The sequence below is a fragment of the Lissotriton vulgaris genome, chromosome 7, assembly GCF_964263255.1.
Source record: "Lissotriton vulgaris chromosome 7, aLisVul1.2, whole genome shotgun sequence".
In the NCBI taxonomy this organism is placed as follows: domain Eukaryota; kingdom Metazoa; phylum Chordata; class Amphibia; order Caudata; family Salamandridae; genus Lissotriton; species Lissotriton vulgaris.
In genome coordinates, this window is record NC_141695.1 from 116,628,274 (window position 1) to 116,651,445 (window position 23,172).

The 23,172-nt window shown below is 46.6% G+C and overlaps 1 long non-coding RNA gene across 1 annotated transcript; it reads left to right on the forward strand.

The window, feature by feature from the left end:
* The first annotated feature begins 2,378 nt into the window (after nt 1–2,378).
* Nucleotides 2,379–23,028, forward strand: LOC147700954 (uncharacterized). The gene is made up of 2 exons (XR_015297419.1): nt 2,379–2,476; nt 21,126–23,028. It is a non-coding gene; the product is annotated as an uncharacterized LOC147700954 (long non-coding RNA).
* Nucleotides 23,029–23,172: the final 144 nt, after the last annotated feature.

Consider the following 23,172-nt stretch of genomic DNA (forward strand, 5'->3'; position numbering starts at 1 on the left):
CTTTCTCAGAGACGTACAGCTTGCACCAGGCTGTTCTGCCCCTGAACTCGAAGTTCAGCCTCCTGCATCCAGCCATGGGGATGCGGTCTCCATTGTAGGTGACGGGACGTATGTCCAGTCTCTCCAGTCCGGGGCCCAGTTGTGGGGCAAACTTCTCCTCCCAGACGGTTCTCGGAATTATGGTGTATGGTGATCCTGTGTCTGCCACCACTTGGATTCCAACGCCTCCTATCGTCATATCCAGGACTGGCTTCATCGTCCTCCTTCCGTCGGTACCTCGGGCTTGGCCATCCACGCTCAGGATCTCGTCGTAGATGCAGAGGACCGTCACCACCTCTTCTTCAGCTACTTCAGCCACTTCGTCCGGTTCCTCCACTTCTCGCCCGACGTACTTCACTGCATTCTTGGACACTTTCTTCCTGCACACTTTCTCATAGTGGCCGACAATTCCGCAAAACATACATTTGGCGCGAAACGCGGGGCACTTCCGGTCGTGCGCCTCGTGCGACCAACTTCCGCACCTGTAGCAGGACTTTTTGTTACTTCCCGCCGATTTGCCCGGGGGGCCTGGGTTATTTTGCCATCTGCTCGGACCCTTCTCTGGCGGTTTCCGTGTTTGGTGGTCTCTGTGGTGTTCTTCATCGCCCACTTTATTCACTACGCCACTGGGCACGGGTTCTTTCTTCGCGGCCGCTGCGCACCTTCGCGCCAGTTCGGCCCTCTTGACTATCACTAGTACGTCCTTGAGTGAGGTGTCGCCTGCGGCCCATAGCTTGTCCTGCACGTTGGTGCACGTGGTGTGCATCACCACCTGGTCTTTTATGAATTCACTTTCCCAGTTGGCGTATCTGCATGAGGATGCTAGTTTTTTCAGCGCCGCCACATACTCTTCCACCGTTTCCCCTGGTTGTTGTTTCCTTTGTTGGAAGTTAAACCTGTCCACTGAGACACATACTGATGGTTTGAAGTGTTCATCCAGGTCTTCCATTGCGTGTGCGTACACGTCGTCATCCGTCGCCTCTCTTTTCTTTGGGACCAGGCTTTTGTAGATCCTCAGGCCTTCCGGGCCCAGGTTTAACAGCAGGATACGTTTCTTTCTTGGTGGCTTAAATTTCTCCTCGCTTTCGTCTTCCAGCACTTCTATAAAATTATCTATGTACTCCTTCCAGTCTTCCCATTTCATGAGGGGTTCCCCTGGTCTGGGAAGGAACTGGACTGGGGCCATCGCGAACCCCGCCTGCGCGCTCATCTTCTCGCCCTTAGATGTGGGCGGCGCACTTTCTGGGCTTCTCGGGCTCCCTGGCGCGCTGTTTCGTTCCTCCTCGCTGGGTAAGGGTGGGGGGCTGCTCCTTTCAGCCCCTTCCCGCTCAGGTGGGGTAGCCAGTGCGGTTCCCTGTGGGCCGTGGACGTGACTAGTTTCCGGCGCGGGTTGCGTCGCAGCTTCTAGCAGGTTACTCACTGCGCGCCTGTGGTGCACTGTTCCGGGTGCTTATTGGCTCTGTTGCGCTCCTTGTGGTGCCCGGTCAGGGTGTGGTCACGTGCGTTCCCTCGGGCCCTTCGCGCTCTCCGCTCCGCGACTCCGCTCCGTTTCTGCTACTCGTCGCGTGATCTGTGCTGTGGGGGGTCGTGGGTCTCACCCTCGTCGCCACTGTAATGATGTGCCTTCTTCCCCCAATAACTCTCGGAGTCGGATTGCTGTGTATTCTATTTATTCAAGTTGTATTGTACAAGGAGCGCCGAGCATGTCCTCTGCCCAGCCTGCTCGCGCGCTGCCTCCCTACGTCACCGCACGTCACGTAGCTACGTGACGTGCAACGCTAGAGCGCTCACTACAGCATATACTATCTATGTGTGCACTTTTCGTGAATTAAGCTATTCACGGATTGGACGGATCCGTTACCTGAAGGAGCACCCTACTCTAAAACACTGCGGTTGAACTACATACATCAACTTTAACCCAAAAATAACTTTCAGCTGTGCGCCTTGCTCTTTATCCACATATTGAATCGGGCTCTATGCCAAGTGGTGTCACCGCGGGGGCCCAACAGTCCTCCCAAAAAACATGTGGCCTTTACCAGAGGCACGGTCCCGCAACCCGAATTCAAAAACTCTGAACCATCAGGACCACGTACGCCCAGGGGTGTCCAGTAAACTGCTGCCCCGATTTGATGTGACTGGACCGGAGAAGTATGCACTCCCTGCTCACAGTCCCACGGCAACAGAGGAACAGAGGCAGCCATTTACAAGGTTATTGTCAGGATCCATCCGTAGCGGCGCATGCCTTACCCTAAAAAACTACAAATCACATGAGGCAGTGGGGCGCAGGAAGTACTTAGACGCCATCCTCACGGACGTCATTGTGCGTAATTCTGATTCGTGTGCACCGCGCTCGCTCTGCGTGTGAGACCGCACTCGCGGTGAGTCCGGTGAAGGTTTAGTTTCCAGCGATTGGGTTTCCACGGGATCGCTTGATTCTGTGAGTAACTAGTTCTAGTTCATTCCCGCCGAGGACTATTCGTTTACTTGGAGTATTGAGCCGAATGCAGCGGTGGTCTCTAGTAGCCGCGCTTTACCGTTTCAGTTCTGTTGGTGTTTATGTTCTGCTCGTGAGGTAACGACCGTTGGCATTGGGCATAGCGGCAGTGCTTCTATTTCCATGCGTTACCGTGTATGTGGTTAATTTATGGATTTACAGTTTAGCAGAGCGGGGTGGTTCTCAATTGCCACGTGTTACAGTGCATTCTGTTTCCGTGCTGGATTTCGTGCATAGCGGAGCGCAGTGGTGACTATTAACCACACGTTACCGTGTATGTTTTCATCATCTGATCTACAATATGGATTGCCATATGAACTTCTAGGAGTAAGACTGTATTGTGTATCCCGTGAACCTGTGGTGGCCCATTATATCCATATAAAACCCCCAAATCTAGTGCTACCACAAGGGGCCCACTTCCTGGGAAGTTTTTGTAAATCTCGGAATAGCGGCCAATATATATCACTGGTACATCCGGGATTCACAAAGTGCTCAAAAGGAGTAGCTATTTTTGTTAGCCATCCATGGATTATCAAGAGGTGGTCCAATCCAGATACATTTCATATGCGAGTGTAGGGGCATGGCGTAGACGGTCTGTAATGTTGTATTACTTATCATCAATGTTCATTACCCCTCATCTTCGTCCTTCTCATCCCAGTCCTGCCTTGTGAGGCAGACGCGTCTTACAAGGCCGGACTGGGACGAGGAGGATGAAGATGAGGTGTAATGGTCTTGATTGTGTATATACCTCCCAAACTCCAGCTGGATACAATAGTGTCGAGAGAGAGGTGTTGCACAGTGGCCTAAGTGGCTGACTCTGGAGCACGGGGCTCACGCGTCGATCCCTGGCGGCAGCTCAGCTCAACACCATGTGACTCTGGCCAATAGCTCACTTAATCTCACAGACGGCCCCCAGCACCTTGAAACTTTAAGGGGTGATATTTTTGTGCTTTACAAATATGGATTATTATTATTATTAGAAGAGAGGCTACGATACACATAATAGGGGGAGAAGTCAGTGATGTGATGGATCGTGCTCTGGATAGGATGGCGTCCCCTCCAGTGATCCCCTCTCACATTAATTCATTTAGCACAATTTGCCTATACACTTGACCTGTCCGATGTTTGTCAACTCAAACTAGCAACACTCCTTTCTATCAAAAGGTCCTCAAAACACTCTCTCGCTTCGGCTACATATTCACTCCAATGAAGGGATTGCATCCATACCAGAGGCAGAGATGTTTCGGACCATTCACCTCTCAGATAACACTGGGAAAAAAGGCTAGCCACCCAGGATGTAGTTGGAGACTAGATGCATGGGTTTTAAAACATACAAGGAAAGTGAATAGGCTGTGGGCGGACTTCACACTGTACTTCAACTATCTCCGTATCTCCTCTCCCTCGGCTACCAGTTGCAAGCAGAATAAAATTTAAAGCACTTACTTTGGCCTTCAGACCTATTTACGGTAACTGCCCAAACTACCTGAAAGATCGACTACCTAGGTACACTCAATCTCGTTCCCTCAGATCCAACAACTAGGTCAGACTTGCAGTTCCCAGAGCAAAAAGAGCCCGACTGGGAGGACGAACTTTCTCGCCCAACGTGGCGACACTATGGAACTCGCTCCCCCATGCTCTTCAGCAGGCCCCATCCGAAGTCTGTTTCAAGCATCTGCTGAAAACCTGGCTGTTCACCCAGCCACGCTAGTTGCCACCCTCTTCCTGCCTCTACGGTCATGACATCTTGTTCTCACAGCACCGGGACACCTCCTCGTGAGGTAGCCGATTGCGCTATACAAAATTCTGTATTATTATTATTATAATAATAATAATAACAGGTTCCATGGAATCTCTAATAATACTCTGGGGAGCATACAAAGATGTCCTTAGAGTTGGGGAACAAAACATAAAAGTGCAGAACATGAAATGTATGGTGAGACAAGCTGTAGCATTGCAAGAAGAGACCATGACACTTGAAAGACTATATTGAGAGCGAGAATCACAAAATAATCTGCTAGGGCCCATCATAGAATAATACCACAATGTACACACAATGCAGTAGGTCGTACCAATTCTTCCTACAACGAAAATTGTGTGCGGAAGGAGAGAAACAAAAAGACACCTCCTTCCTTAGCTGGGGAAGAGGGAGGAGTCTACATGGGTGGACAATTTTTTACAAGAAGATGGAAATGTAGATACAATGGGATACCACACATTCCATCACAACGCGGCATTTTACATCATGGTTTTGACAACGCAAGTTGTTACATTGACTTGCATTGGAGGGCGCTGGACTTCGGAATAGTGTGAACTAATATTCCAACTCCAGTCTATGTACCGTAGGGAAAGTGTTGAGATAGTAATTCACGCTATTCCTTAGTCTAGAGAGCCCTCCAGTGCAAGTCGACGTAATGACTTGCGTTGTTAAAACCACAATGTAACCATTATGCGTTGTAATGGTTGCGTGGTAAAGGCTGTTTCTCGATACAATAGATCATGAAATGGCACAAACATTTGCACAATACTATCAGAAACAAAGGCAAACAAACATGCAGGGAAGAGGATATTGCTTCATTCCTGGGGAGCTAGATGTACCAACTCTTGGGAAGAAGATGGTTGGTCATTAGAAAAGGATCTCGCATTGACTGAAATTTTTGAACCCCTGAAACAAATGCAGTAGGGTAAGACACCAGGAGCCAATGGAGTCCAGTGGTATTGTAGCAACAACTGACTCCATTGCAGGGCCAACACCTTCTAAATATGTATATGAAGTCTAATCAAATGATTTTAACAACTTTTAGCATCCAACCATACCTAAGTATTGTCCCTGTTGGCCATGATAGATTACTACTGACAAGATTCAGACTAGAGATTCTACATAGATTTAACAATCTCCCCAAGAATGAATGACTGGTCAAGAGTTATGCACTTGTGTCCCTGCGATGATCATTTAGAACAACCAACACATCATGTTGTTTTATTTTGCAAATTTTACGATGTGCAAAAGAAAATATGGATTTTACCAATTTTAAAGTCACTGGGTCTTAGACAATGTCGTCCTGCTTTTATATCATTACAGCTTTTGGAAATTGAACACGTAGTATGGAAACTATCAATGTTTTTAAAAGTGTCTTTAAACGCAGGAAAAACATTGTAATATGAATGTCTTGATTTATGGAAAACAGGATAACAATTATTTTATGTCTTAGAGGAGTTCGCTAGCGGATCAAAATGGATTTCATATTGGACACTTTTTATTCTTACTGTTTAATTTATTCTTATTTTATGTGCTTTTATGATTTTCTAAGACAGAAATCGAATAAAGCATTGTTGATTGAAACACTGAAGTCAAACGTTTTGTGAAAATAAAAGCACCGCGACCAATAAAAGTTAGTTTTTCGCTCATACATTGGGATTAAACTGGGTTCATCCTGGGTAGGGCAGCAAGGCTCAAACTCAGAAGACTGTACAACTGGCTGGATAAAATGGAAAATACTCAAGGCCCAATAGACATCATAGCAGGGGATGTTGAAAAGGTGTTTGGCTTCATCAATTAGACGTACCTACAACTAGTCTTGAGGAGATTCAGGTTTGACCTGACTTGTTTGTACTCTGAGTTGCCAATGGCAGCGGTGAAAGTCAATGGGGCGCTCTGATTCATTCAAGCTGGAGCGAGACACCAGGCAGGGGCGCCCACTCCTTCTTCTGCTGTTTGCCCTATGTGTTGAAGTGTTGGCATGCTGGGTTAGACTGAGCACTGATGTAACGGGATTCCTGGAGATTGCGGGTGAGCCAAAAAGATCTCATGATATGTAGATGATGTCTGTGTTACCTTTTCAGATCCCAAGTTGTCGTCACCAGCAGTCACCAACTGATGGTTGGGACTGATGGTTGGAAGGGTGGTCTTGGAGGGGGACGAGAGAAACACTGCATTTATAGATAGACAAAATATTTAATACCCATACATGCCAACCCTCCCAATTCAGTCAGTAGACTGCAGATTTCAATCCTAGTCTTCCACCTCCCGATTCCTGCTGCAGAAACCCAATTCAGTTTAGTAAAACTGGCAAAAATTAAATGTTGATGCCTGTCGAGCACCCTCCAATCTCCCCCTTCAAGAATTACCTCAACATCAAAGGTAAACACTTTGACTTCGGGGGACGATTAGATCATGTGACAGGCTTCAATATTTTATTTTTGGCAGTTTTACAGAGCTCAAACAAAAAATAGAGTTTAGAACTCTGTTAGTGTTTTTTTGCCCTATGTTCTGAAACTGCCAAAAATTAAAAGATGATTGTCTGTCGCCACAAATAACAATAGACCTGATTCAGGCAGACTGCCTCTGCTTTAATACAAGTCAGTGAGGAAAATATATCATCCTGACAATTTTTTTAAAAAATCCCCCACTTATTTGCTATAAAACGTTGGCATGTATGAATACCTATGCTAATTTTGATGGCGTGGTGTACAGTTGCTAAAGTATTTTGCTTTAACTTAAAAATAAATACACAGAGGTAAAAAACATAAGACTGGGAGGTGCTGGAATAGGAAGAATTGCTAGCAGCCACCTTCAGCATAGGAAAGGACCCGAACCTTCGATCTGTTTGGTGAGGCCCAGGGGCCCTTGCAGTGCTCCAGGAAGCGGAAGCACACATGACCGCAAGTTGCTTGTAAGGAAGCTAAAATGCCCGTGATGACGCAGCTCTACAGAAAGATTGAAACCACATTTGGTGGCTTCATTTGCAGAAGCTGAATCACCTTTGGTGGTGTCATGTGTTTCCTGCATGGCCCATTGTAGTTTTTCCTATGTGATCCTAACTATACACGTTGAAGACCTCATTTTCCTTGGCACACGTTACTATATAAACATGCTTGCTTTTGTTCCACATTGTACTTTCACAAGGAACTTGTATAGGTTTTCACATTGCGTTCTTTTCCTGGGATTTAGTCTGAGCACCACCGACAAGGTCAAACAACAATGTCCCTTGTTGTTCTTTGAAGCCAGGCACTAGCACCTAGACATAACCCAAGTATGCAGCTGTTGTTTATGCACACACATGTTCTATCATATAGATGAGTACATGAGCCACAGACAGGCACATGGATGAGAGTTCTGAGACAAGAGCACTGTGTCTGCTGAGATATAGAACGTCCATTTGTGTATGCTAAGGTACGAGGTCTGCCGGTAATCCCAGAGATCTTTCATATAATCACTTAGCTTTAGTAACAGGGGTAGGTGGTTAGGTCACTCTGTCTTATAAAATGACAGAGCTTTTCATGGTATATGGATTATTAACCATGCTAACAGTATTTTCATTATTCATTCATTTTCTAATTGTGGCACATATACTGCATTTCAGATCACGATAACTTGAATAAATATCCAAATCTTTATTCATGTCTCTTGGACAATTACGAGTGAGAGAAAGCAAGGGTGTGTCCTGTTACAGCGATCCCTGAGAGGGTCAAGAGGGTTGTGCTCTTAGGCTGCCAATTCACTTGTTTCTCCAGTAAGGTTAAGAGGGCAAGTGAAGCACTATAGCTACTTGGACCTGACTCATGGACACTGAGGTGGTATGGTTCCAAGCATAGTTCTGTTCCAGAGCAGAATCACTGCAACAGTGGGAGACTGATACTGTAACCAGTTCTCTCTCTGTTAGGTTGTTGGTGGAATTTTTAATTCATTAGGCGGAATTCGGTAATTATGTGTTATCCTTGTAACTCAGAATTACCAATAAATTCTGCCCCTCCACGGGCAGAATTAATCTGCAGTGTTTGTTTTTTAAACAATGCAGGAAGAGGGAGCAGTCCCTCTATGTTTAAAAATGAGTGCAGGTCAAACTTTAATATGCAGGGACTTTTAAACATCGAGGGATAGCTCCCTCTTAAGGCCCTGTTTAAAAAACACTGACTGCACTGCTATGCCTACACCTCGGCACCCTTACATACTCGGAGTATATAAGAATTATATACTCGTGAGTATGTAAGGGCACCAAGGAGTATGCACAGCAGTGCATACCCGTTAGCATCCTTACATACTCTGCAGTGATTCCTTCGGAGTATGTTAACAGCGCCGACTGGTATACATAGCAGTGCCAAATATCAAATGCACTTACAGTGCATACCCCTCAGCGCCCTTGCATACTCTGCAGTGATCAGTGCAGAGTATGTAAGTTCGCCGAGGTGTATGCACTGCATTGGGTATTTGGCAGTGTTATTTCTTAGCACCAAATACATCCTCACTATTTTGCAATGGATTGGGCTCTTCCCTTTGTTTGGGTGGTGGGTTTTGAGTTTGAGCCTTAGAAAGATCCTTAAATGTAGATACTCCAGACCACGATCAGAAAGCCCCCCCCCCCTTCTTACCATCTAAATCTACCGTAGCCAACCGGATGCGATGAAAGGGTTGCCACCTCTTCAATAGGAAAGTATTGGCCATTTGTTGTTGCTTTAAGAGTCTGCAAAGACATGGGAATGATAATACATAGGAAGTTAAACAAAACCTTATATATTTATTTGTAGAATGTATTTTCTGCTTTTTGTTTCCTTTAATAATTAGTCAGGGATGATTAACACAGCTCTAGAAGAGATTTAAAAGTGCTGTCTATTTATATTAATCCAGCTCTAAAGCACATTTAAAAGTGCTCTCTATTTGTATTAATGTAGCTATAAAACATTTGTTGGAAATGGCCCTTCTTAGGCGATTTGCCTAAAACGTTTTGCTTTTTTTCCTCCTGGTTTTTGCTGATTCTCTTTTCGTGGCCTGAGGACACTGGGCACTTTCCTACTGTAATGCACTGGGAAAGTGTGCAAGCCCTTCCTACGCACGCTAGGAAGTGCTTCTTACCTGATTGGTTTGGGTGCTGGACTTTTGAATACCCTGTAAAGAGTTATTCCACATACCCAGGGCAGGTCCTGCACTGGCTACCAGTGGGCTCCTGCATTGATTATACCACCCACCAGAATAGTCTTTAAAACATGTCTAAAGCCTGCCATTACAGGCCTGTGTGTGCGCAGTTGCACGTATGCTCAAGTTGGCATTGCTGAAAGCATTAGCCAATGCTGAGTGTACTGTTCACTACCACTATGGCACATTCAGGCATTTAGGCTAAGCCCTGAGGGGTGGGGAAAGTAGTAGGCAGGCAGGTACTTGTGTGTTCCCTGCTCAGGTAGTGAATAATCCCCATGTGGGTTTTCCCTACCAATTAGGTCTGCTCTTCCCGTGGGTCAACATGGAGGAATTGCTTTTAAACTACTGTTTTAGCTTACAGCAGGGAGTTACCTCATGGGGTTTACAACTATTTCTCCAGCCTGCCATTGCAGGTCTGTGTGTGTGCATTTGCACTTATGCTCAGGTTGGCCTTACTAAATCATTGGCCAATGTTTAGGGTGCCTTTTCACAAGCACCAGAGCTTCCCTAGGGAGCCCTAGGTGGAGTGGAGCATGTGAAAGGGGAAAGACAGGGCAGTTACACATCTGTTCCCTGCCCAGGTAGTGAAAAAAAACCCACGTGTGTTTTCACTACCTATGAAGTTTGCTCTCCCCATAGGTTAACATGGGGGAATGGCTGAAATTACATTAAGCTGAAGTATTGGCTTACAGTGGAGCAGCAACGTGTTGTTTACTATCATTTGATTCACAATGTCAAATCCTCTCCAGTGATAAGGGTGGATTTGTTGTTAATAGCTTAGAAAGGACACTTCTAGAAAGTAATCTGTAGCAAAAAAACTATGGATTTTGGCCCAGATCTCGGTTAAGGGGGTGAATGTTTGACACTGTGCACCATTCTGTCCATCAATTGTTCTTTTTGTATGTGTCAACCTGAATGGGACGAGTATGCGCAGACGTGGGTCCCGTGCTCTCCAAGCCACTGCAGTGTTTCCAGTCCAGTCCTGGCAGTTCGGGCTGGACTTTTCCCAAGGGGAACAGGGTCAAGACTGATTTGCATACAGCTGGGTCTGAGCTGCAAAGGTATGGGGAGCAAAAAGATGGATTTAGTCCCAGATCTCTGTACTGAGGTGAATGTTTGACATTGTGCAGCATTCTGTCCATCAATTGTTCTTTTTGCATTTGTCACCCCGAGTGTGATGGGTATGCCCAGATGTGGGTCCCGTGCTCTCCTTGCCACTGGACTCAACCTAGCTTCGCTAATAAGGGGTGATACCCTGAAACCGGTCCCAAGATGCTTGTTTCCAGTCCAGGGAGGACCTGGCCTGGCATTTTGTGCTGGGTTATTCCCTTTGGGTCAAGATTGATTTGCTTATGGCTGGGTCTGAACAGAAAAGGCATGGGGAGCAAAAAAACGATAGATTTAGGCCCAGATCTCTGTACTGGGGTGAATGTTTGACATTGTGCAGGATTCTGTCCATCAATTGTTCTTTCTGCACTTCTAGAAAGTGGGCATTTATCTGTGCTAAACTGTTTTGTGTGCCTTTTTAGTTTTACTCCAGTTCACCCTGGAGGCTGGGAGAGCACATCTGTGCATTCCCCAGAGACAACATAAACATTGGGCATGCAACTGGAACAACAGTCCTCTGCCCTTTCGAGGACTTGGCTGGATAGATTGGGGGGGGCGAGGTTTTTAAACTTGGCCTATGGGAAGCCAGATCATGACCCACTAAAGACTAAGATCTGCTTTCCAAGGCCTCATGGCAGACAGTACTGAAATTTAGGAGAGACAGCTGTGGTTCAAAGGGGAACCCTCTGAACCACCCCGACTTCAAACGCACACTACAGTATAACTATTGGTCCATACTTCAGCAGGGCAGAGATACGCTTGAACTGACTTGGGACCAGACATCCTGGTCTGTGTTGTGCACACTGCCTGATTAATCTGTTGTGCACAAGGAGGAGACTGCCACTGGAAGGGATAGTGCACCCAGCCTGAATAGTGGCTGGCCTAGGCCAGCTACCTGCTGCTGTGTGGCGCCCTGAAGTGTGCTCTCCAAGGTCTTGTTGGCTGGTACCCTGTTCTTTGTGAAGGTCTCAGGGACATCAAAGGCCTCCCATGAAGTACCTACATCTTCTGCATGTGTCACCTGGAGAGCGGTGCCCTCACAAGCGCCTACTTTGTCTGCCAGATCCTGAATGCAGCGCAGTGCGAGCGTGGAACTAAGTATTGTTCCTGGAGACTGGACTGCCTTGTGTGGAGCCCCCAAACCGTGCCTGCATCTAAGGAGTGTGGTCCCTGCATTGTGGGGCCCCAGCACACACAAGCGTCTCATTGGTGGTGAGCAGAATTACGGTTGCGGGACTCGGCATGGCCCGCCTCGTCGTCCGTGCTGCATTTCTTTTTCTACACACTGACTGCATGCTCATTGCATGCGGTGTCCGATTCACAGGTTGCGATCCTCGGAGGTTGGGCGCATCCGTAGTTGTGCATCATTCTCTACCTCATCCTGTACTACTAAACTTGCGACTGTGAGTGTCTAGCCAGATTGTCTGGTACAACTTTTAAAAAAAATATATCTGTATTGATCTTTTAAACGGACAAGTTGTACAGATATCAGCATGGGTATATCGCACTGAATGTTCGCTGTCCAGATCCCGCAGGCCGTAACCTGTGTACAACCGCCGTAATATACAAGCTTTTCCCGGGTGTCCCTTCCTTCTGCTTCTCCCATATGTATCTTCTGTATCATGCCGTAATCATGAACAATCTTACAAATCCCTGCCTTGGCCCACGGCCCGAGCTTCTGCGCTGCAGGTCAATTACCCTCCCTCCCCGCCCACCCCTCCTTCCCCCAACAAGAACTCCTCCCCACCCCTCCCAAACCATGCCTGGATCCCACATGGCATACACTGACGGCCCAAATCTCTTCATTCGTTTTGCCTCTTCCGGTAGTACCATGCTACCCTGCATTTCTCACCATGTTGCTATTTTCTAATTCCTGCCTGAGTGTACGCCCCCGTGTTGCGTCACTATATGCTCCGTCTGTACTCCCAGTTACCAGCTCTGCCACCATAGCCCTCCAAGCCTGTACATCTTCTAGTTTCTCATCTTTTCTGAGCCGCTGCATTCAAATCAACTCAGCAGTCACCCACTCCTGCACATCCCGCACCCACTGTGATATGCTGGGTGAACGGCGGCCCACCATAATATGGCAATCCACCTCTTTGCAAGCACAAGCCCTAATATGACTAGCTTTCGACTAAGGTTCTTCTTCTTGTGTCGAGGCAGCAATCTCAGCAGTACCACCCGGATCTCCTGCTAGATCCCAGCCTGTCGTCCCCCTCAGTACCTCGAGAACCAACGCCCTTAATCCTTGCAGCTCTCGACATGTCAAGGCCATGTGTATGAACGCAGCCTACGCTTCTCCACACCAGGGAGACTGCTCCGGATATTTCTTGCGTAACACCTTCGGGGTCAAGTATGTTTGGTGTATATAGTTAAATTGAATTAATTTAAACCTCGTGTTTGACTCACTTGTTTGACGCCTTCATAGATCTTGACCCAGTCCCTGTTGCTAAAAGTATCCCCTGTCAGTGCCTCTCATTTCTCTTGAATCAGCAACCCATTTACTCGATCATCCCACATTGCCCGATATAAATGTGAAATCAGCCTTCTGCCTTTAACCATTATTAACAGTCTGTAGCATCCGGGAGATCGCAGGTTCATCCGGGAACCTGAGAAATCTTTTCAGGAACCTGAGAAATCTTTTCATATTGTAAGAATTGCCCGTGACCCAGCTCAAACCTCTCCCGAGCCTGTTCACATGTGATGTATCGTGCATTCATATAGGTCACCCATGGTCTGATAACCCCCCTCCTGCAATTTCCGTACTGACATTGATGCGGCAATCTGCCGAAATGGTGACATTGATGCGGCAATCTGCCGAAATGGTTGGACCACCCACAAGGGCATGTCCGGAGCATCCTTCATTACTTTCCGTACCGTCACTTACCACATCTCCGCCACATGACGAACTCTATAGGGGCATGTCGGAGGCGCTGCCGCCCCCATCATCAGTAACTCGGGTAGCTCCCTTTCTCCAAAAGACCCCGCCAGCAGGGTCTTTTCCTAGTTGTCCCAATCCAACCAATGCACTGCGTGCTGGAGCTCTGCAGCGGTGTAGTAGTATTCCAGGCATGGGACTTCCAACTCCCCCACCTGCCAAGTTCGTTGCAGAGTGGCCAGACTAACTCGTTTGTATTTGGACCCCCATAACAAGTCTACGAGAAGCTTGTCTAGTTCAGCAAAAAAGGATCGGGGATCCGATAGGAGTGCTGCATCGCGTACAAGCACTCAGAAGATTGTCCGAAAGGTGCTTAATAGTCCAGAACCTATGCTCTTCAATAGATGCACTATCCCACCCGTATCAGACATGTTAAAGATACGATCTGTCAATTCTCTGAAATTGAGCGGAAAGTTAGTTGGAACTATTGCCTGTATCTCAGCCGAAGACCTTGCAACCTGTAGATCAAGTCGCTCAGGCTGAGGTTAAGGTCCCATCCTTCTGTAGCAGCATGGCTTTCAGTCTGCTCGGAAAATCAAACTGTATAAGGGAAAGATCCAATGAAGGCCATAGCGTTGCCTCACTAACTCTGTGGATCGGAGAAAATAATACCTGCACACAGCAGGTAACTCTGGAACTTACTTTGACCAGATTTTCGATGCCTGTACCATCCCACAACACCCATGCTTATTCAACATCATATAACTCCCATTCTGGAGTAGTTTGAACACAGGATGAATCACGGAAACTGGGGATCCTTTCCAGTGACACAATAAATTTGCAACCAAAGCATTACAGGCTCTGTGAAGCATAATATCCTGACAAACAAGAGAACCACTTAAAGAACTTCCACAGTCTGAACCTCTCAGAAAAACGTCAGTGTCCTCATTACTGCATCTAAATCTGTATGGTAATTCCCAAGATTCATGTATGTACCCTTCTCCCAACCCTTCATACCTGCCTACCTAGTGGTACTGTGGACCGTATTGAAATAGAATGTCGTGACTGGCAGTGTAATATAGCCAAGGATTAACCATTTTGTGGCAGGTGACTCAGCCACAGTAAAGGTAATTGGTCCAATTTTTCAATGTTCAGCATTGTATATTTGCATCTTTGTATCATTCTAGTCTGTCTTTGAGTTAGGTTGTATGCAGAAAACAGACGTTCTGTTGATATATTGCCAGGGCACATGATTAGAACGCAGTAATTGCAGCGTCCAGCTCAATAATAGAATGGATCACAGTTGTGTTTTCTCACGTTGAAGAATAGTAAATCCTATTCTGTTATATCTATTGTAGAAGACTCAATATTGCCCAGTGAATAAATTCTGGATGTTAGTGTGGTCATGCCATTGTCGACCACTGCCAAAGCATTTTCTAGGTTCAATTCCGTCAATCTCATACAATCTCTCAGCAGCCTCCTCCTAGGAGATTTTCCAAACTTTGACGTACATGGCATTAAGTAAGTGCTTCTGATGCGGTGGCAAGGATCCTAACAAAAACTCCCTGAGATCCATGTAAGGACAAGTATTATTTCATCTGGGACAGTGTTGCGGTTTTTAGCCACTCTAGGCATAACTTCCCAACACTGTAAGATATCACCACACCGATTGTTCTCGTACGTAACGTTCGTCAGGCCTATGGGTACTAAACTCTTCGGTGGCACCCCTGAATCTTGACTGACATCTATGTATTTCTGTCAACAGGCCAAACCAACCATCCCTTCCAGTTGAGGGCTGATGAATTGTAGGAAACATCCAGGGGTCTCCAACCTTTTCTGTAATAAGATCCACATTTGTTCAGTGAATCATCCTGAGCTACTAATAATAATGGTGGCAAACCCTTCTAAGACAGACAGCAATAATAACATCAGTGTATTTTGCAGGGTTGCCAGCAGTAAAGTAAAAAAAAACATTATCAATTTGGAATGCCTTTATATGGATAATGCATAAAAACCATAGCTGCAATCCCACTGGCACCAAGGAAATATGAGTAACATCTCTCCAAATCAGATGACCGCGTTAAATACATCTTAAAAATTCAGCCAGTTTTCTCCAAATATCCGCTTATGAGTTATGAAAATACACATATTTCCATCTGAAATAGATGGATTTGTACCTTTTGGTATACATGTAATTATTCAACCAAACAAAAACTTCTATAATTATAGGCTGGGCTGCACTCAGGAGAGCTACTCGAAGGTACCCGAAGAGCTACTAGTAGCTCATGAACTACTTGTTGGAGACACCTATGCCATCTAATGTTTGTTCTCTTTTTTTTTTTGTGTAAAATTTTTCCATCCCTCAAAGTGTGAAATCGAAGCGTCTGAGGTGTGTTAAGGTCCTTTATCTTGGCTAAACCAAGAGAGGAAGTTTGTTGCATTGTGTCGTTCAGGAAGATAATTTGCTGTGGTATGAGGCATGCTGTAAATAAGGCCTCAGTTCCCTGAACGTGCCAATCTTTAGTCCCCCTAGGCAGGTGTTGTGTCTATTGTTTCTCTCAAGTCTAAACCCTTTAGAGACAGTTGGGCAATAAGGAAGCAGAGTATATCTGTTTCGTTTTGGTGAGCATATTTTTCTTTGTAGGTGCAGGTTTATGATGAGCTCAGATCTGAAGTGTTAATCCCAGAAAAAAGCAAATTTTTGTGCAAATGTGGTTGAACAACCTTTTGGTGGTGTTTGGCAATGTTTCCATTGGTGGTAAGAGAAAACATTATGTGGGATACTAGCTTTGTGTAAGAAATGATGACCATAGTGTTGATAACAATACATGGTGTCCAAATTGGATGCATCATAATACAATTCATTACTCAAATGCAGCAGATTGAAACTGTAAATACTATGCTGTCTGATTTGGAACAAAGTCCCAATCAGAAAACGTACTGGAGGTGATGATATCATTTAAATATATATATATTTTTTTTAAACAAACTTTATTTGTCATGGTTCACATACACTGCATAGCTCCGCATCCCGGAGACTGCTCCACACATCAATTGTACTAGAAAGTTGACGTTGACTTTTATATACTTGAAGAACCATAATAGAATAAACTACCCCCCCCCCCCCAATTGCGCTCAAAGTCAAAGTCAAAGAATTTATATAGCGCACTACATACCCAGAGGGTCTCAAGGCGCTAAGGGAGGGGAGGAGGATTACTTGTCAAATATCCACGTTTTAAGTTGCTTTCTGAATGCTAGGTGGTTCTGGGTAAGGCGAAGGTAAGTGGGGAGTGAGTTCCATGTTTTAGCAGCCAGGTATGAGAAGGATCTGCCTCCCATGGTGGTCTTGTTGATGCGAGGTACAGTGGCGAGGGCTTGGCTGGAAGAATGTAGTTGGCGGGAGAATAGAACGTTTTGTACTTCTCTGGAACCATACTTAGAACCTATCTGCCACCCAGCAAAGTCCAGCTTCCACACCCCATCAATCCGTCAAATGCACACCCCCTTCCAGCGGCGGGTCTAAATATAGTCCCTGGTAGTCCGCCCATCTTTTCCAAATCTTATAATGTTTACGGGGACACCCCCTGGCAATGAAGACCAGCTGATCCAGTCCCATGCAAAAATCTATACCATTCCTCCATGTAGCCAGCGACGGCGCCTGGGGCGCCTTCCAAGCCCTGGCAATGTCCCTCTTTGCCAACGTGAGACCTAGCAATAGGAGGTGTTGCTTATATCTATTGCCCCCAACACCCTCCATGAAGTGTAACCAGGCCAAGCGCGTCGTGCGGGGAGGCTCCCATCCCAGCACTTCTGACAAGCAGGAGAAAACCCCTCTCCAAAATCTGTGTAACGAGAGACAACTCCGGACTGTGTGGAAAAAAGCTCCCTCTTCCGAGCCACATCGAAGACACTCTGAGGATATAATCATTCCTGCCCTCCACAAGCGCACTCTGGTAAAATACACTCTGTGTAAATATTCTAATTGAATCGGACGCAGGCGCGTGGCTATTGCCGCCCCCATGGACTTGCCAATGCCTCCGCCCAGTCCTCCTCCATTTCCTCTACATTCTACTCCAATACCGTCTTAAGCCGCTGCAAAGTTGCGGAACAATGAATGATCAATGTCTGGTATATGCGAGAAATCTTGCGGTCTGGTAGTTCCCCCCCCCCATAAAGACCGTAGCTTCAATTGGGCTGAAATCAGGGAGAGACTCCAGGCCTTCCAGACTAGACGCCAGCGCGTGTCGCAACTGCAAGTATCTGAAAAACTGCGATCGTGGCATCTCATATTCGTCCCGTAGATCTTGGAATGATTGAAGTCTCAGGTCAGTCATCACGTCTCCTAGAACCGAGATGCCTATAGAGTCCTATCCCTGAAAGCCCTGTAAGGCTGCTAGCTGAGGCAAGCGCCCGTTACCCCACAGAGGAGTCAGGACATTCCACCACCCATCCTACTCCGGGCCTTCCTCCAAACATGAAAGACCATCCGTGTGGCCAGGGGCAGAATTTTCCGAAGTGGCACGGAATACAATATTGTGTGTAAGGATTTGTTGCCCATTAGCTGCCGCTCAACCGCATAGGCTGGGTCCCTCCTATCCCTGTACCACCATTCATTGAGGACCAACAAATGTACAGCCTGGTAGTAGGAGAGGACATCCGACGTGGGTAGACCACCGGTGTATGTGGATAAGAAACAGGTGCGCAGGGCCAACCTAACCGCGCCCCCTTCCAACAAGAACGCTCCCAGCGCCGAATTGAGCTGCCAGAACCATAAGGGTGAAATATGATGGGGATGATTTTGCAATTGGTAAAGGAGACGAGGGAGCGCCACCATCTTAAAGATGGCTGACCTACCGTAAATCATTAAGGACATGCGGGACCACACCTTGAGATCCTCCCTAGTATGATCCCACACTGGGAATAGATTGCGGTCTCTGGATACAGCCGAGACATCGGGCAAGAAGACCCCCAAATACTTCATCAGCCCACCCTCATCCATGCATGCTGCTTCGGAGGTCTACCTGGTTTGTGGAACACCACTACTTCCGCATGTCTCCAGTCCGGGGGAATTAAGCCGCTCTCCCGTGCCTCCCCCACCTCTGGCCGAAAGTGTGAGGCCAACTGCACAAAGAACTGCTTAAAAAACTCACTGGACTTCAATTCCCCCAGTGCCGTACCCAGTTCATCATCTGATAGAGGCCTATCCAATTGCTCTCGTACTTCGTCCAAAACGGTCTTAGGCGGAAGATCATCAATGAACTTCACAATAACCTCCGCTTCGAGACATTGGGTGAAATACAAGTCCTCAAAGTAAGCCGCAAAGCACTCGGCAGTAGCAGAGTGCTCCAGAATTGTCTCCCCCGCAGGGTACAGGACCCGAGGCAGGGGCTGGGCGTGAAAGGTACCCTGGCACAGGCGGTGGAGCATCTTGCTTGCTTATCACCCCATTGATAGACCCTACTGTGTGTTGGCAGCCAAGCCTGACGAGCCTCAACCATTAGTATTGCTGCATATTGCTGCTCAGCTAAAACCAATTGTCGTAGCCGGGCCTCCGTCTGCCTCCCGACCCCTACCCTCCAGCGCCTCGATATCTGCCTCCCGACGCACCAGGTCCTTCTGCCGCTCCCTCCACGCAGCCACACCAGGAGATATCCACCTCTCTCAAAGTGGGTTTCAATGCCTCCTAAAGCACAGCCAGGGACTCAACTGATCCCACATTAGCTACCAAATAGTTATCTATCACCCCACTTACCAAGTGTTCCCTGTATTTGTCCTTCTGCAGGTGCCACCCCGACATACGCCATCTAAGAGGCTGCCGCCCCGGGCCAATCCGAATTGCGATTGCAACGGGCGAGTGATCTGACAAGGCTCTGGGTAGAATACTCGCTGACAACACTCTGTGCACCATCCCCCTGGGGACAAATACATATTCTAGCCTCGAAAAGGAGTCATGTGTTGTAGAAAAATAAGTGTATTACCTGCGAGGGCTATGTAGGTGTCTCCATACATACATCCGTCTAGTCCAGCCCCGTAGTTAGGGAGTGCAGTTTGGTAGGGGATCATCCCACCCCAGTCGCATCCCCGCTCTCATCTATCCTGACCCCGTTCCATCGCATCATTCCAATCTCCCCCTACAACAGAGAATGTGTCCGGCATGTCCCCCCCATAGTGTTTGGAGTCGTTCCACTAAGGACCACTGTAATGGTGGTGGGGCGTATACGCTTCCCAAAGTCAAAACCTCTCCCCCAATTCTGCCCTGTATGAAGAAATACCTTCCCTCCATATCTGACCAAAGTCTCTCGTGTTCACACAGGACCCTGCGATGGATCAATATCGATACGCCGCGCGTGAACCCTGAGTGAAACCCTTGAAGATATCCATACCACTGGAGGCATATGGCTTTACTACCCAGTAGGTGTGTTTCCTGAAGGAGGAGCACATCGGCCCCAGCCCTCTTGGCGTACTGAAGAATGGCCCCTCGCTTCACCTTGTCCAGTGTCCCCCGAACATTCCAACTAACTACACACAGGAAACCGGGGATTACCTGCCTTTCAGCCTCGGTATCAGACATGACAAAAGACTAACACTCTCGTGACCTATGCATGTGTTCCCCAGAATATACCACGAGTTCCAAGCAAACAATGTGAATGCGCAATCAAACAGGTAAAACCAGCCCCCCTTCCCCAACATCCCCCACCCCATACTTCACAAACATGGAAGTATCTGTTGCGGTCCGATAGGAGCCAAATCCCCAACTGGGGGACCGGTACCAAACCTTCCAATAGATCCCCAACTGTCCACCCATAACCCCTGGGCCTCACCCCTTCCCACCCACCACTGCGTGACCAGGTACCCAGCCCAATATGTGTGCCTATTCAGACATCTGTGTTATGGCTAGTATAGTTTGTGAGTAGGAAAGAGTATCTTCATACACAAAAACTCTTAGAGGCTTTTTTTCTCTTCGTATATGTGCTGCAGAATATGCCTCGGGGCTGGTACACCATTTTGGTGCAAACCCATGTCTACAGCTCTTCGTAAATGTGGGTTTGCGTCAAAATCGAGGATAGATGTGTGCATTTGATGCACCAACAGCCCCCACGGAACACCTCTTTGATGCAAAGTTAATTCAAGTCAGCGCAGTGTGCTGATTTGCATTATTTTTTTCTCACAACGCCGTGCATATCAACTTTTTGGTGGCTTTGTAAATAACAAAGATTTTGTGCCAGGGCTGAATCAAAAAAAGTGACCCAGCCGAGAAGCAAATCTTTGACAATCTGGGCTTAAATATATTTAAGTTCCTGATAAGAATAAATGAACAAGATAAAACGCCTCAGAGAAATCAGAATGACCATAAAATCGGACATATCAGACCTAACTCGGGCCATCAGACCCAACTACCAGGCCAAGGATATATTTATTTGGAGGTTATCACACCATCCGACTCCAAACCCTCCATTGCCTCCATGACCTGGAAGTAGGATGTCCGTTTCACTTCCTGGGGGTAGGTGCTCTCCTGAGGTATTCTCTTTGCTAAACTATAATGTTTAATTCAGCGTGCACTGTGAGATGCTTAGAAGCTAAACCCTGACCACCATTGTTCAACCTCTGGCTACCCCTTCTTAGAGGACGAAGTGACCTTCCAGATTTAAAGCAGCAAGGCTATCTAATCTTTATTTTCTATTTTTTTTTATCAACAGATCTATTTACCAAGGCATCTGATGACACAACCAGCCAGCAGTATACCATGATGGACAGGCCAGAGAATTAATCAACGAAGCTTAAGGTTCTGGAGACCATCAGCAACGACCTCAAGATGCCGAAATCCAGGGATCACAAGTGCAATGAGTGCAGCCGGGTCTTTAAAACAGCCCTAGGCCTTCAAATGCACCATCGGTACCATGACAGCCAGCAAGGCCATCAGAAGCCAGTGCTACAAAGTCCTGGACAAGATGGCAGGCCATCTCGGGAGTCTGCTGAGGTTGCTAAGCAGGGGTCCAGCTTCAAAGAGCACTACATCTGCACTGAGTGTGGGGAGAACATGGAGTCTTTCAGTGCCATGAAGAACCACCACCACATTGAGGGAAACAGGACAATTGTTGAGTCAGCGCAGATGCAGGCATCGTCAACCAGTACCGAGGCATATATTTGCTCCCACTGCCACAAGAGCTACAAGCACCGTGCCAGCTTGGGCAGACACAGTCGCATTCACAAAATCCAATTTTGGCAGGTATGTCACACACCCAACCGCGAGCCCCTTCCTATCCAGCAGAAACAGGCTGGCTGCAGTTGAGTAAGAGTGGGTGACACGTAGGCACCCATGCTGTGGCAGGAGGCACAGGCCCAACCTTTCGGATGCACGGAGTGTCACCAGGAGTTCAAAATGGTGGCTGAACTTCATGTAAACTGCATGTGGCATGCCATGAAGGTGCCATAGAGACTGAATCAAGACTGTGGCAGTGTCGACAGCGGCGTAAAAGCCATGCTATAAGGGTACCATAGGTGGCTGGCAAAGCTCCAAGAACAGTAAAGGCTGCATGCCATGTCTAGAAGTACGGTAGAGGGCTTATCAAAATGTTGGCAGAGCTTTAAGAACCCAACATGTGGCGGAGGAACTGTAGGGAAAATGTAAAAGTGGAGGCTGAGCTTCAGTGATAACTATTAGGTATGGCATGGCCTGGTATGGTGTAGAGGACATGTCTGGTGCTAGGGACTTTACATGTTCTCTCAGCGTATTAAGTACTCCCTATTAAACTCAGGACTGATACAAAGTGCCATTAAACGAAGTAACACATGGGTCAGAGTTGGTCACGCCCCTGAGAGATGATATGGCACTTACAAGTACATCATCATCGATGAACCAGGCAATACTTGGGCTTCAACTAAGCAGTTGGTACCTGTGCATGCTGGTATCACTGTACGATGGGCCAGCGCAGGCCTAGATGACTGTTGCCACAGGAGCAACTGGTGTTCTCCACTATATATATATATATATATATATATATATATATATATATATATATATATATATAAAAGGTATATAATGTCTTAACTTTTGGAGTACAATTCTGCTTAGTTAGGTGCCAACACCTTCTCTTTCTCTCTCATTTAAGCAAGAATGTAAATTTATAATGTCTAGTGATGCATGTGGAGAGAACTTGAGAGGCGATGCAAGTGACCCGTTATGTTCACTACCGCGCTGTAATAGTGATTCGAAAACTTATTGAGATTATTTAATTTGCATGTATATATTTGTTTACAACGCTTATAACCAAGATATGGGTTTGTGGTGAAGCAAGGTATTGGTTGAATAGGTTTATCGTATGACCATACACAAATATGAAACCTATATATCCTGGTTTGTGATTTGGTTTTCTTGTTGAAAGCGATTCTTCAAAACACAACTGTTGATCAGAGAAACACTTCTAGAGGAAAAGGTGTTGGGGTATTTGAAAAAAATCATCTTTTTTTACCTCGTAAAGTGTATACTTAGATTTTCCTACCCCCGGGATACTAAATTGTATTTTGTTAAAATCTCAGTAAAGTCGAGAGTGCAGCACTGCTTTTGTTGTTTTTCCATATTAAAAGAATTGTGTATTTACATCTCGCTTCCTGTATTTTGATGGTGTCTCTTTCGCTCTACATCTGTAGGATCACATGCAGTCTTGAACTTTCCACATTACTGACTGTAACTATCTTTCAGTGACACTCAAAGCTGCAAAGGCTGAGCCCTTTCCGGTCCAAGAC